The sequence below is a fragment of the Barbatula barbatula genome, assembly GCF_947034865.1.
Source record: "Barbatula barbatula genome assembly, chromosome: 11".
Classification (NCBI taxonomy): domain Eukaryota; kingdom Metazoa; phylum Chordata; class Actinopteri; order Cypriniformes; family Nemacheilidae; genus Barbatula; species Barbatula barbatula.
Genome location: NC_136774.1, coordinates 8,905,265 through 8,918,611, shown reverse-complemented (window position 1 = coordinate 8,918,611; position 13,347 = coordinate 8,905,265). Strand labels below are relative to the sequence as shown.

General features: G+C 38.8%; 1 long non-coding RNA gene across 1 annotated transcript; it reads right to left on the bottom strand.

Moving 5' to 3' along the window:
- Window positions 1-342: 342 nt before the first annotated feature.
- LOC306900912 lies at window positions 343-8,840 on the bottom strand. The gene is made up of 5 exons (XR_013787340.1): window positions 8,737-8,840; window positions 3,021-3,134; window positions 2,242-2,614; window positions 2,046-2,116; window positions 343-974 (listed from the first exon to the last, which is right to left on the bottom strand). It is a non-coding gene; the product is annotated as an uncharacterized lncRNA (long non-coding RNA).
- Between the last annotated feature and the right edge of the window lie 4,507 nt (window positions 8,841-13,347).

Genomic DNA, 13,347 nt, shown 5'->3' with positions numbered 1-13,347 from the left:
AGTTTTTTCTAACCAACAGCTAACGTTCCCGGAACGTTCCCTTCAGGTTATTTTTTGGGGCTATACATGCAAAAAATAACATGCAGGGAACGTTCTGTACGGTTTCCCTTTAGGTTAATAACTAATTAAAAATATACTTTAACATTTTTTTTAATGAAGGGTCACAGTAAGTCTTAAAGGCACCACACAAACACTTTTAATATCCAAATATAAATTACCTAATGTGATCCTAATGAGTCTGACAGTTTCTTACCATTTTCACAGGTCTTCAAGCAAATTACGAATCAGGTCAGTAAGATTAGGAAAAGTGTAGAAATCCCACGTGTGTCATCAGTGTTTTTTGTATGTATTTATCGATACATATTGACAGTTTTACAGTGTTGAATCATGTGTAACATGAGTTCAGTTATTGTAAGACAGTACATAAAGTACAGAATACTGCCCCGTCTCTGAAAGACATGGGGACTAAACACTACATAAGTGACAACATATAGAGGCAAACACTTCTGTACTCTGCTTACTGGAAAAATAGGGAGTAGATGTTTATTAAATATTTTTTGAGGTTTACCATTATTGAAATTGCTGAAATTAGACATTGCCGGCCAATCATCTTTCAGGCAAGCCTAAACAAACAGTACACATCACTACAATTACAAGCGGCTTAAATGGTTTTATTAAATTAGAAATAAATCAAACATATGGAACAAGAGAAATGACTGGGAAAATAATACACTTATGCAGAATCAATACAGGGAAAATACTCATTCTCAAAACATTCACTCACTGATCTCACTAAATAAAAGGACATCAAGCACTCCTAACATCAAGGGAATTGTTGCAAGACAATTAAAACAAGCCTTGTCAGGGATGGAGTGTGTCCATTTGAATTATGCTGAAGTTGGGGAAACCTTTTTTATGTTCACCCCATCTGTGCCTTTCTGTAAAGCTGACACTTGGTCCTAACAGATGAACACCTGCAAAAACAATAGTAGATTAATAGCAGCAGCAGAAACAATACAACAACAACGGTTATTCCATATATATACTGTATATATGATAACCCTAGGAATTATATCATAATATATAGCATTATGATACTGGGGGACACTGTGACTGCATGTTACACAGTCACCATGATTAAATGTCACATAAGATTTGTTATAGAGCACATTTACATTTCAAAAAAATATATGTGCAAATCTAATGGCTAATGTGTTAACTAAAAAAAACAAGGATTTTCTTTGCAACTGTTAGTTCTCAGTGCCATTTTAATATAGGGGAAAGAGGATGGAAACAGCAATCATATTTTAGGCAGTCAATTTGCTTTCCTTTATTATTACGAGTTCCCACAAATGCATGCTGCAATCAACCAATGCATTACTGCTGAGTGGTAAACACTTTTCCTGAGGATAGTGCTGTAAAGATTATGGGTGAAACTGGCAGAAGTTGCACTGCACAATTGACTGGCCGGCTCCGACAACAACAGTATATGTATTGTTTATAAACAAGTGTTTTATTGCACTACTGTTTGCTACAGACAGGATTGTTAAAATGTCATTACAAAACTCAGGAACAACAAATTATTTCTTTGCTGCACTGACAGCCAGGCAAAACCAGGAAAGCCAGGAAAAGTGTGATTCCACATCTTGCCATAAATAAATGACTGGAGAGACAGCAGAGAAAGATTAATCTGATGAATTATTTTCATTAATCAAATACCACATGACAATATTTGAACAACATAAAAAGAAAGTAAGCCAATAACAATATTGACAAATGATACTATAGCTTGTCAAGCTATACAGATTCTGTATTAATATGATTAAATATTTTGTATACATCACAAAAAGATTTAGAAAAGTAATGCAGGGAATGGTCAAATATGTGGACAAAGCTAAATGCAATGGATACATTTGGTTAAATTACTATTTTTACTTTTTGTCAATTACTACTAATCACTGCATACAGAATCCAGTCATACAATGAATTTAAACGTACTACCGTTGAGAAAAACAAACACTAAAGGGCATGAAAGATGGACTGACCTATTGTTGTTGTGGTTAACTCGCTTTATGCTTCATGAAGGTTTCCAATGTATAGTGCAATTCCCAATTGCCTACATACACCAGGCCATGTTTAAAAAGAGAATACAAGAACAAATTACAAGAACTCAATCAATCAAACTTTTCTAAAGGTTTCAAATTAATTTGAGGTGACACTGACAGGTTAAAACCTACTGACCTGTGCTAGTTCACTCTTTGTACACTGCTAGGACCATGCTGAAGTGAATACTGACCAACCATTCGTAGACTGATGAGACAAAGGTGCGAATGTCTGCTGAGCAAATTACCACATGCTTCATGATGTACAAAATCCAGCCTATTTTACAGAAACAATGAATTTCTCGCTGCTTGCAGGCAGCACACTCCTGTTTGAGAATGTTCTTAAGAGCTCACAAAGTCAGTTAAGCAGACGCTTATTCAAGTGGCTATTCAGTTGATGGAGATCACAAATTCTCGATTGACTCAATCTGTGGAAGCCGCTACAAATTAGAAGACCGAACAGCGTCTTCTTTCTTAGGAGGCCACTGGATTGAGTGGGATGAGTCATTTGACTAGAAAAAAGATGGGGAAACAGGTAAGAAATTTAAAAACTCATATATACACGAGTATATATATATATATGATGTTTCCCCCGACCTATAGCATTTTTTAACAAGTGGACGACTTAAGGAACTTTGTATAGATTAAAATTTATCAACGATTATAACTTTAATACTTGCCACACACACAAGCGAAACACTTCTCACAAATGTTTATGTTCAGGTAATACCTTTAGTTTTAATAGACACATCAATACTACTACAATAGTCGTCAAAAGAGTCATTAACTTGTTGTAAAACGCCATAGGTCGGGGAAACATGGATACAATTTTGAAAGATGTCACAATTTTATTTACAAACCCACCAATGACCAAGATAAAAAACAACAATTTCCACACATCAAACAGATCATGTTTACCTTTCAACTGCACCTTAAAAACACTTTCTCATCCATCGGCTTATGAGTGACACATGATATGTCATTTCCTTGGTTTGTTGAATTAAAGACCAAACAAACAGGGACTGGCATCCACTTTTTCAAAAAAAGGAAAAAGAATAACAATGTGTTAACACCTCATACTAGAGCCCGACCGATATGGATTTTTGGGGGCCGATGCCGATGCCGATATTAACTTGAAAAGAGCCGATTTATAAGCCGATATTTTGATTTTGAAAATAAACTGGATATTAGACCCATTTCCTATAAACTGCACTTACACAACATTCAATAGCAAAATATCTGCCTGTTCTAGGTATGTGGGCTGTATAAACCATTTTCCAGAAGGGATGTTAAAAAAAGCCTTAGATTACAGTCTCAATGACTAAACAATTGCACATTTAAAGTATATATTTTTCAATGATCACAAAACAGTCTGGTTTTAAACATTTAACACTTTTATTTACTTCCAGTTGAAGCTGGTTTTAACAGTGTGAACTGTAAATAAATTATAAGTTAAAGTTAAAGTAAAAGAGCTATACCAAACAAATTCAATATTCCACAAAACCATAATAAAATTAAAATAAGTTAAATGTATAGCTACATATACAATAAATAAATATAAAATAAATAAATAATACCAAAATATAATTAAAACAATGTAGAATGTTCTCAAAACGTTGTAACCTTTAGATAACGTTCCCCTAACGTTGTAACCTTACACAACTGTCTGTGCATGAGCAGGAATTAATTATTATATATTGGCAGGAATGAATGAACAGGCAAACTTTAACTTGATTAGCGTTAGAATAACGTAACAGTTGTTTTTTCGAGGCACGCTGTACATAACTTCTAGTCATTTACTACACGCGCCCCCTGCCACAGATACGCGGTCATTATGTGGGAAACACTGCAGATATATTTAGAATAAGTTAAACGCTAACGTTATAGTTTGACCTCTTATTAACGTTCGCGTTCTTCCACTGATAAACATGGTTTTAGTTAGCTTTGTGGCTAATCTAATATAGCAATGCATTAGCGGCTGTAAGTGATGTTACAGAATATTTAGAAGTGATAATGATAGGACCGTTAGCTAGAACTACCACACCGTTTTTATATGCAGTGTATGAACTAAATCTACAATCATTTCACATGACGAACGACAAAGTTGTTTTCGCCAGCTCTACCTTAAGAGAGTCCCAGCTAGTCCCGCGATTCACCCGGGGGACCTGCCCGAGCAGCGGGCTGACCTGGGCGGACTCGGAGACCGCCAGCACCCGGCGGAAGAAGCCGAGTTTCAAGCTAGCGGCTCGCCGGGCCGGCCGATCCGGGAAAGAGGCGCCATTTCCGGATTGAAAACGGCCGACGTTTCGGTCCGTATCTCCGCGAGGGAAGGTCGCAGCGATGCGTGGCCGGGCTCGTTGGAAAGGTCTCGGCCGTCCCGTTCGAACGACGCCGCTGTTGTCAACTGGGGAGTTGCAGACCGCCCTCTGGTGGGCAAACTATGCAACACTCATAACATGAGTGAAGCATGAGACTCTTTTTCTCATGTTTTATCGGCCGTTATAAACGCCGATGCCGATTTAAATGCCATTAGCTCATATCGGCCGATAATATCGGCCGGCCGATATATCGGTCGGGCTCTACCTCATACATTTAAATACAAAGGCATAAGCTTGTGATTGTTGTTATTGAGTATTAAAATAAATAATCTTGATAAACTTTAGGGAATAACTGCTTTGAACTAGTATAGCAAACACAAAGATGAATTTTAATCAATATGCATTCTAGTTACACAAAATTCTCTTTTACAGTGACACATTAAGTAGCAGCTAATGTAATACATGAACATTTTAGGGCAGCTTGTACTAGCTATATAACTGCATAGTCTGCATAATAGCCTGTTCTAGGCATTCAATAGCAAAAAACAAGTGCTGGCCAACCCTCTTTCAGATTTCAATTATGTTGCACACTGTATTTAAAATCATATTTTTATATTCATAATTTATTGAGTTTTATCGTTATATAAATGCATATATTTTCTAAGAAAAACGAAAATAATAAACGAAAAAAAAAGTCAAAAGAGTTACATCTTGCTCGCGTGCGGTGCCCGCGAACCCTGAATGCGGGCAGCCTATAAACGGGTCTGTGGCCACCGCGCGCGCACAGAGCGACTGCCTTCTGAGAGGAACCTCCGGTCCCGTCAGCTATCCTGATGTAAAATACTTTAATTTAACCTGCCTATATAAAAATAAATCTGTAGTGAGTATTTACGTTTTAAATGTCATTGCACAATTAGCACATAACGTTACATTTAGGTTTATACGTTTAGCTTAAAACATTGACGGTCAAGAGAAAATAATTACCTCAGGAAAACGGTCAGTGATTCCAGTTATAGTAAAATACACTTACAGTACCTGCCCTCAGTCATGTTTCGCGTTCCTGCGAGTTGATTTTAATTGTGTCAGATTTTTGTCCATTTCGTCATTGAAAACACATTTTCACAAAATACACAATAGGGTATTGGGATACTTAAAAGCTGTGTGAAACGAACTTCCTATATGTGCCCGAATTAGTTTTACAACTTAGATATTCTTACCTTTTTCATAGTTTAAATGTCATTGTAAATATGAACGAAATAGACAAAAATCTCCCACAATTAAAGTCAACTCGCAGGACGCGAAACATGACTGAGGGCAGGTACTGTACGTGTGCGCGCATAGCTGCATATTTCACTCTAACTGGAATCACTGACCGTTTTCCTGAGGTAATTATTTTCTCTTGACCGGTCAATGTTTTAAGCTAAACGTATAAACCTAAATGTAACGTTATGTTTAAAAATCTGAAAAAATCTAGTTTACCTCGCAGCAGGAAGGAGATCGGTTTCACCACTTAAAATAAAAAAACTGCCGCTTTCACATGAAACCCACTGAACAGAATAAAATCAACCCCCTATACCTACATTTCATGTACATGTAACAGTAAGCTATAGCACATCTGTTAGTACCACTTTCCTTCTTTTTCTACAATAACTCGTTCTTTCCGTTAACGTCACGTTGTGCTAATGGGGCAAATTCGCACGGATTAAAATAAAATAAATCGTTTCGAACAGTCACACCTAACTTGGTAACGTTACTTGAAAGAAATACAAATGTTTGCCTTGGCTGCCAGCAAGAGACCTTCGCACAGGCCAAGTGCTCATAGACAGACTTGACAACCTCTGCTCTTGCACAAAACTGGATGCGCATTCACAAATACCGTGGCTCGCTTTGATTTTCTGTGCTGGTGGAATGTATAACGAGGTGTCTCTCCTACAAAATCTCGTCTCATTGGCTGATGGAACAGTAAAAGTTAGTTTTCGCAGATCTAGTAAAGCCGCAGCATGCGTTTTACAGCCATAAATATTTAAATGAACATACAGATATTTACTTTATCACACGTTTCCCAATCCTGGTCCTGCAGTACCCCTTCTCTCTTGTTAGTGGGTTTCAATATTCTTCAAATTGTTGGAGCACATATAAATTGCAATGTACATATATCTGTGAATTTATTCCATTAAAATAATTATTCTTTTTTCCAGAGTCAATTGGCATCTGATTGCAGTAAGTAACAAACATAGCAGTTACTCTGCATATCTTGTTTTTCATGTTCCTCATATTTTATGTCATGGTATTTAGTCATGTTTGCTCTTTTTTGTGTGTGTCAACAGCAGCTACCTACAGTATACCCCAAAGGCTCTTTTAAGAGCCCTTTCACAGAGCGTCTTTGGCTTATTGTAAGTATATGTTTTGCGTGACTGTCAGACACCCTTCTCTGTATTTGGGTTTAAATCAGTTAATGCAATGTCATGCAGCAAGTTAGTTATCAGTAATACTCCAAGGGAGACAGTTTTTTGTTATTAAGCAAACATTCTAGCATCCTGCATCGCTAGCTTGCCATGTTCATCAAAACATATTTAGTCAGTAATCACTGATGAAACTAAATGGATCTCAAACTCATATGTTGCCATGTTTTTCTTGTTTCAACAGCAGCTAAATAAACTGTTTAAAGTGCCCCTTACAGAACATCACTGGCATTGTAAGTATATTGGCAATTAAATCAATTTATTTTTTATTTATTTGTATTTATGTTTCACTGTTTAACTAACACTAAACTGACTAAACTAGCTTTAACTAAACTAAAGTTAACCTCTGCCAATTTATGTTAACTTTCCAGTTGACGTTATATTCAATGGTAATTATAGACCCCCCCCCAGACAACAGACAAAGTCTCCAAGCACTTGAAAATAAAAAAGATAAATTAAAAATATTGTGAAACTCACTTGTTTCAGGGATGCATAAAAAGGTTTCACAAGTCAACTAAAATAAAACTGTTAGATAGATATCTTTTCCCCTGCACTTTTTTCACTTGCAAACAACCTATACCTTTATTTAAAGCATGACAAACATTTTTATTTCAGAAGACGCCAACGTTTTCCCACTGAAGACGACAAAGGGGCTAGGCCTTGTTTTAGAATGTAAGTTGATACATTTTGTGGTTCATACAAAGTTACCTGAAAAGAAAGTCTGATGATAGGATATTTCATTAATGTTTTAAATAACACTGAGGTGGCTTAAACAAGCTTTACATAATCTAATGGTATATAGCATAAATAAAAATAAAAAACTAAAGCATTACTTACATACATACATTATATTGCCAAAGGTTTCGGGCCGCCCCTCCTAATGTACAGGTTTGACTACTTTAGGCATTTCTGTGGGTACTAATCTTAACGTTACAGCATATGATATTCTATGGAATTGTGTGCTTCTAATTTTATAGCAACAATTTGGGGAGGGCCCTTATCTTTTCCAATATGACAATACCTATGTATAGGGCAAGTTTCAGAAAGAAATTACTGATTCAGTCAGTGTTTAAGAACTTTACTGTTCTGCATAAATCCACGTCTTAAACACAGATTAACACCTTTGGTGTGACTTTAAATGCCAATTTGAGCCCAAAACTCATCACTTAACATCAATGACTTGTACACAGTGGTAGTCATTTTAGAACAGAAAAGACACTTCAGAACTGTTCAAGATTGCATTTCTACAAATACCATCTTTAAGAATTTTGTTATCTCTGTTGCAGCAGTTTTTGAAGAAGGGCGGTACGTTAACTTTTTTTTCACATAGGACTGGTGCTACAGAGGTTTTGTGGTACATGCCAAACTATTTTAGCACAAGTATAAACGTTTCTTATTTTTGAAAAAAAAAACACATGCGGGTATCACATAATAGACGGGTAACTAGCATAGGACATACGTGTTGCAGTGTACAGCCCCGTAAGAGTTATTCAAACTGTTATTAGATTTCATTCCCATTTCTGCCTTATCAGCGCTATGTTTGTTGTGGACCAAAACAATTCGAAATACTGTACGTTCTCGTGGTTTAAAGTAAGCGGACGTGGAGGCGAGTGCAGACTCATGTTAGGGTTTATGCAATGATAAAGCTCTGGCAACAAGCAAAACGTTTTTTACTTTAAAAATTATACACTTTCGAATAAACTGATAACTAACAATAAGGTTAAAGGTTTTCTCGTATCAGCTGGCAATGCAGTGTACCAAACTCTCACAGTCTACTAACTAAACAATATGAAAGAACCTATGAAAAGAGTATTCAATTTTTTTTCAAAAAACTTAATAATAATAAACGCTTACCTTTTAACCGCATATCAAAAACGCCAAACGACTTCAAATCATGTGCTTTGTGCACAACTGAGCTCATGCAATCATGGTGAACAAGATTCTTCTTCCGGTTTATTGACGATTCGCATACATACTGTCATATCGCCACCTGCTGGGTTGACGTGTAACAGATTATTGAAAAACGGATTCAACATGCAATATACAACAAAGACAAATAGATTACTTTATTTGTATAACATTGAGAAACGAGCAGTGTCACTAAGGTAGAAGTTCTCGTCTTCCTCAGGTGTGTAAACCCAAATATTTAGATCATAGTACAACATTTTTATATATCACATCATCAGTGGCTATCAATAATGTTCCTAAAGTGTTCCTGTGCAGCTCAATAATTCAAAAGGCTGTGAGTTCCAGCGCAGGGAACACACAACAAAATGTATACCTTGCACCTTAACCTGTTCAACCTGTTCCGTCAGTGGAACACTTACATTTACTTGAAACTTTTACTTTTAAATTCCAATCTAATCATGACAAACTGCATATCACTATTTTCTTACTACTATTACTACTTTTTTGGTCAGCAATAATCTGCCAAGTATAATTTTTTGTTAAAAGGGCAACTTTAAGGCTGCATTGCAAATTATGAATTTATGAATGTGATGTTTAATGAATTATTGTGAAATATGTTATGACCACATTTTAATTAAGTCCAGTATATTGGCTTTAGAATGGATTCAAAATCTAAGAGGCAGCGATACACAAGGCAGTGGAAATATGCACGAAGATCATTGGATGAAAGTCCTGTGGAGGAGGAACGATTAGATCAACCATTAGCACCTCAAGAAGGATATGCTGAAAGAATGGACATTGATGATGACATCTCAAGTTCTGTTGGTACTGTTGATGTTAGTTTCAGTGGGGAGTGTTGCAGTTCTGGGACCCGTTTCAATAAGGAGGTTCAAGCAACACTGAGTTAAAATATGAACTCTGAGTTGATTTACTCAGATAATCGCTACTCTGAGTTTTCTGTTTCAGAACAGCTGGTTTCAATCAGTTCAATCCACTCTGAGTAAGTTCACCCGAGGTTACTCGTGTTCATCGCGGCTTTAAAAAGCCATCATCAATTGAGCGAAGATAACACGATTCACCATGGCAACGCCACGTGACAAAAAGCGCTCCGTTTATTTCTCGCCAGTCGAATTGGAGGCACTATATATATATATATATGTATATATAAACATATATACCTACGATTTTTTGTCATGTAGGTGCAATCCTTCTGCAATAAAAAGAACATGGCAGCAGCTGAGAATAAAATTTAAAAACATCATTCAGTCCGATGAGTTTAAATGCTCTTGGTAGTAGGATGCCTGACTGGGAAATGTTTGATATATTTAATAAACTGGCCTTGAAAGTTTTGAGTATATGAGAACCGAGCACTGTGGCTGTAGAAGACAAAAAACTGGCCATGCTTGCCCCTGCTCCGGCTGTGGAGGCCAGCTAGAGATGGAGGCCAGCTAGAGATGCTCTAGCGACAGACGCAAAAGGGACTGCGGTCGTTAGGCTCGTGGTTAGAGCGCCCGTCCCTCGTTCTGACCGACGGCAGTTCGAAGCCAGAGAAGAACGGGGCGAGTGGGACCTTTTAAATGTGCACCCAATCACATTGGGAAATCCTAAAGGGTATTTGAATTATTAGAGTTGGCAGCAAGACCACATTTATTTGATCAGCTTATTCAGAAAGACGTTCACCATTCACCTGCAATCTTATGAAACTCCTCTTTGATGACTCTCACAGGAAACTTAACACAAATGTATATAAAGTCCTTGAGAGCGATGCACACTTTTCTTACTGCTCTGCATACAGTTGCCTTGCTAACGTGTTCTGCATCCCCGGTGTTATAAAGAAAGCTTCCATTAGTTAAGAAACGTAAAGCCATACAGAGAATCTGCTCAGATGTAAGAGCGCAGCCACGACGAGTGAGGTTTGTGATGTAAGGATGAAGCAGATTATGAATATATTTAATGGACTGTAAAGAAAAACTGTGCCGCTCAAATAAAAGAATCCTCCGGATATGATAAAACATCCAAACGTGGCTTCACCATATATTCTCTCCCGACGTAAATGTAACTCTCTCTGTATTAATGCAGCTTCCTCGTCTACGGGTTCCTGAATAAACGGACATTTAATGTCTGTGTTACGAACTTGTGCGCGATTAAGGAAAACGAATGAAAAAACAAACGACGAAGGCAATTTCAACACCACTCGCGCTTCTAAAAGGGGCGGAGATTGTAACAAACCTCAGGTTAGTGGAATAAAACCTGCTCCAGACCAGGTTAGGTTCACAGAGTAGGTTACTATGGTTACTCACTCTAAGTATAAGATACCTTGATTTCTGAAACGGGCTTGACTTACCCCGCGGTCACGGGTTTGATATACCTCGCGTTCTGAAACTGAAAACCCAGAGTATCCCGTTTTCTGGGGTTAACTTACTCTGAGTTTGCACTTACCCTGCTTTCTGAAACGGGTCCCTGGACATGAGAGTGTGAACAATGCGCTCAGTGAGGAAAGCTGCACTGCAGGAACTGAGAGTGAAAATGAAACAGCCTCAACTTCACTCCCAACATTTCTGCATGAATGGGCAATAAAGCACAGCATCACGCATAATGCTTTAGATGATCTCCTGAGAGGACTTAAAAGAAATGGACACCCAGAGCTCCCATCCACAGCAAGGACATTGCTGAAAACTCCAAGGACTGTTACATCAGCACGAAAGTCAGGAATGGAGTGTGTTCATTTTAATTTAAGAGAGAGCATTAGTGAGCAGTTAAAACTTTATCCAACAGAGATGATTGAAAGAGTGAGTACACTGGAGCTATCATTTAATATTGATGGCCTACCCATTTTTAAAAGCAGCAGGACACATCTTTGGCCCATCCTCTGTGCTATTCACCTAAACCCCATTAGTGTTTTTCCTGTCACACTGACACTTGGTCCCACCGAACCAAAAGATCTGGATTTTGCTGAGGAAGCCATAAATGACATCCAAGAGCTCCTCGACAATGGTCTGGATGGAAAAAAGATTAGGATCAGATGTTTTGTGTGCGATGCACCAGCAAGAGCAATGGTGAAGAAGATCAAGCAGTATTCTGGGTATTTTGGTTGTGACAAATGCACTCAGAAAGGCACATGGGTCTCCAGGCGAGTAACGTACCCAGAGGTAGAAAATCTCACTCTGCGCACCAATGAAGCATTTCGTGCTGAAATGGCCATACGTCAGGAGAATGAGACTGCACCAGTGTCTCCCTTTTTGAGGCTCCCGTTGGATATGATACAACAATTTCCAATTGACTACATGCACCAAGCCTGCCTGGGTGTTATGAAGAAGCTCATCACAGAGTGGGTTAGAGGAGATAGAAAAGTAAGACTGTCTGCGGGGCAAATAAATGAGGTGACGCAAAGACTGCTGTTACTCAGACACACCATTCCAAACTGTTTTGCCCGAAAACCTCGGAATCTAGAGGACATTGATAGGTGGAAGGCAACAGAACTGCGCCAGTTTGCTGTTTATACAGGCAAGATCGTGCTGAAGGGCATTTTGAGTGACCAACTTTACGACCATTTCATGGCATTTAGTGTTGCCTTGAGTCTTCTGCTTTGTCCAACATTGGCAAGGGAACACAACCGATACAGCAAAGAGCTAATGCAATACTTTATTGAGAAAACAAAAGAACTGTATGGAGACCACTTTCTGGTGTACAACATCCATTCAATGGTACATCTATCAGAAGAGGCAATGACTTTTGGCAGCCTTGATGCATGCAGTGCATTCCCATTCGAGAATTATCTCGCAAAGCTAAAGCGGCTTGTAAGGTCCGGAAGGCAGCCACTTGTTCAATTGGTCAAACGTCTCACAGAGATGTCCACTTCTCCTCTCTCTGTGGTGGCCTCCAAGTCGAAAACCAAAAGGCCCAACAATGCATTTATTCTTGCTGAAGGAAACTGCTGTGAGGCCATTGAAGAGAGAGATGAGTTGGAAGATTCAGGTTCACAGTTGCTGATGTGTAGATGTTTTGAAAGATCTCAACCACTGTTCAGAGATCCACTAGACTCAAGAACACTTGGATGTTTTAAAGTCCAAACAAGACATGCAGTGATGAAGCTCATACCAGAACGCCAGCTGACAAGAATTGCCATAATGATAGAAAAAGGCCAGGAATTGATTTTCTTGGCCGTCCTGCATGAACACTGAGCACAGGAAGTCTCGCTCTCGCTCTCGCTCTCGCGATGGGTTGACTCGCTCTCGCTCTCGGATGACTCTCTCTCTCTCTCTCTCTCTCTCTCGCTCTCTCTCGCTCTCTCTCGCTCTCGCTCTCTCTCGCTCTCTCTCGCTCTCGCTCGCTCTCGCTCTCTCTCTCTCGCTCGCTCTCTCTCTCTCGCTCTCTCTCGCTCTCTCGCTCGCTCTCTCTCTCTCGCTCTCTCTCGCTCTCTCTCTCTCGCTCTCTCTCGCTCTCTCTCTCTCGCTCTCTCTCGCTCTCTCTCGCTCTCTCTCTCTCGCTCTCTCTCTCTCGCTCTCTCTCGCTCTCTCTCTCTCGCTCTCTCGCTCGCTCTCTCTCGCTCTCTCTCTC